The 1,987-nt window shown below is 42.1% G+C and overlaps 1 non-coding gene across 1 annotated transcript; it reads right to left on the reverse strand.

Annotated features, from left to right (window-relative positions):
• Positions 1-614: 614 nt before the first annotated feature.
• On the reverse strand, positions 615-721 carry LOC146904025 (small nucleolar RNA R71). The gene has a single exon (XR_015020927.1). It is a non-coding gene; the product is annotated as a small nucleolar RNA R71 (small nucleolar RNA).
• Between the last annotated feature and the right edge of the window lie 1,266 nt (positions 722-1,987).

A 1,987-nucleotide genomic window follows, 5' to 3' on the forward strand; every position in this document is an offset into this window, starting at 1 on the left:
GCGTTGTGCAGTGCTACTAAGGTATTTTGCTGTTTATGCGAGGTAAACAGAGCTCTGACGACTTAGAGTACGATCCGGAGATTGAAAGAACTGCTAGAGCACTTCGGAAAGCTGTCCGATCGCAAAGGTTAGCTCAATCCGTTCCACCGGGTGTTCGAGAACAAGTACCGGAGCAACTCTCAAGTGAATCTGAAACAATCTCTTCTCCTAAATCTGCAACTATGGAAGGAGAAGGAGTTGTACCACCAAGACCTAAGCTTGGAGACTACGGGTTAGCCACTCATCGCGGTCAACTGACCCACACTTTTCAACCAGCTAACCCCGTAGCGTTCGACATCAAGACAACTGTCCTCAATGGTTTGAGGGACAAGCAATTCGATGGGACTGAAGCTATGAGTCCTCATGAACACTTGAGCCGTTTTGCTGAAACCTGTGAGTTTTGTGTGCAACCAGCCACCGTGACTGAAGCACAAAAGAAGCTAAGGCTATTTCCTTTCACCTTGACGGGAAGAGCAAAAGATTGGTTGCTAACAATTCCAAACGGGACTGTCCAAACATGGGAAGAGTTAGAGCTGAAGTTCTTGGAGAAATACTTCCCTATGTCTAAGTATTGGGACAAGAAGATGGAGATCTCTAACTTCAAGCAAGGAGAAGGTGAATCATTGTATGATGCTTGGGAGCGATTCAATTTGCTTCTCAAGAGATGCCCTAATCATGAGTTCACCGAGAAGCAATACCTCCAAATCTTCACTGAGGGGGTAACACCAAACACTCGAATGTTCTTAGATGCTTCCGCGGGAGGTAGTCTCAAAAGTAAAACTGATCATGAAGTTCAAGCTCTAATTGAAAACATGGCTGGCAATGAGTATCGTGATCAAGCTAAAAAGAAAGAAAGAGGAGTGTTTGGGGTAAGTGAACAAACTGCTATCCTTGCCAACCAAGCAGCAATGAACAAACAGATCGAAGCTCTAACTAAGGAGTTTCAAGGGTTCACTTTGGCGCATAAGCAACAACAAGTGGCTGCAATCAAATGTGACTTATGTGGTGAAGAACATCCCAACGGTGAATGTGTTCCGGAAGGATCAAGTGAAGAAGCTAACTTCATGGGAGGATATCAAAGGCAGAATCAATACTACAATTCAGGCATTAATAAGCATCCAAATCTAAGCTACTCAAACAACAATGCTTTGAACTCTCAGATGCTAACTCCTCCTCAACAACAACAAAGGAAGCCATCAGCTCTTGAGGAAACTATGATGAACTTCATGAAGATGACTCAAGGCAACTTTGAAGAGATGAAGAAGAGTCAAGAAGCTAAAAGAAAGAACAATGAAGCTTCTAGGAAGATGCTTGAAACTCAACTGGGGCAATTAGCTAAGCAGTTGGCTGAACAAAACAAAGGCGGATTCTCAGGTAACACTAAAGATAACCCTAAGAATGAGTCTTGCAATGCTATTGAACTGAGGAGCAAAAAGGTTTTGACACCTTTAGTTCCAAAAGCTCCAAAGAAGGTTGATGAAGTAGTTGAGGTGGAGGAGAATGATGTAGTTGAAAAGAATGATGAGGGTGTAGTTGAAAAAGAAAATGATCATGGAGTAGTTGAAAACGAAAGGAAGAAAAAAATAGAGGGAGAAAAAAGTGAGAGATTAATTGATGAAGATTCAATCTTGAGGAAGTCGAAGAGTCAAATTTTGAAAGATGGAGACAAACCACAGGTTATTCCATCATATGTGAAGCTTCCATACCCTCACCTTTCGAAGAAGAAAGAAAAGGATGAAGGCCAATTCAAGAAGTTCATGCAACTTTTCTCACAACTTCAGGTGAATATTCCTTTCGGTGAAGCCCTTGATCAAATGCCGTTGTATGCTAAGTTCATGAAAGACTTGTTAACCAAAAGAAGGAAGCCTAAGGATGATGAGAACATAGCACTTTCTGAGAATTGTAGTGCTATTCTTCAAAAGAAGCTGCCACCTAAGCTGAAGGATCC

This window comes from Medicago sativa, chromosome 7 (genome assembly GCF_051527215.1).
Source record: "Medicago sativa cultivar Bolivia chromosome 7, Bolivia_mono, whole genome shotgun sequence".
In the NCBI taxonomy this organism is placed as follows: domain Eukaryota; kingdom Viridiplantae; phylum Streptophyta; class Magnoliopsida; order Fabales; family Fabaceae; genus Medicago; species Medicago sativa.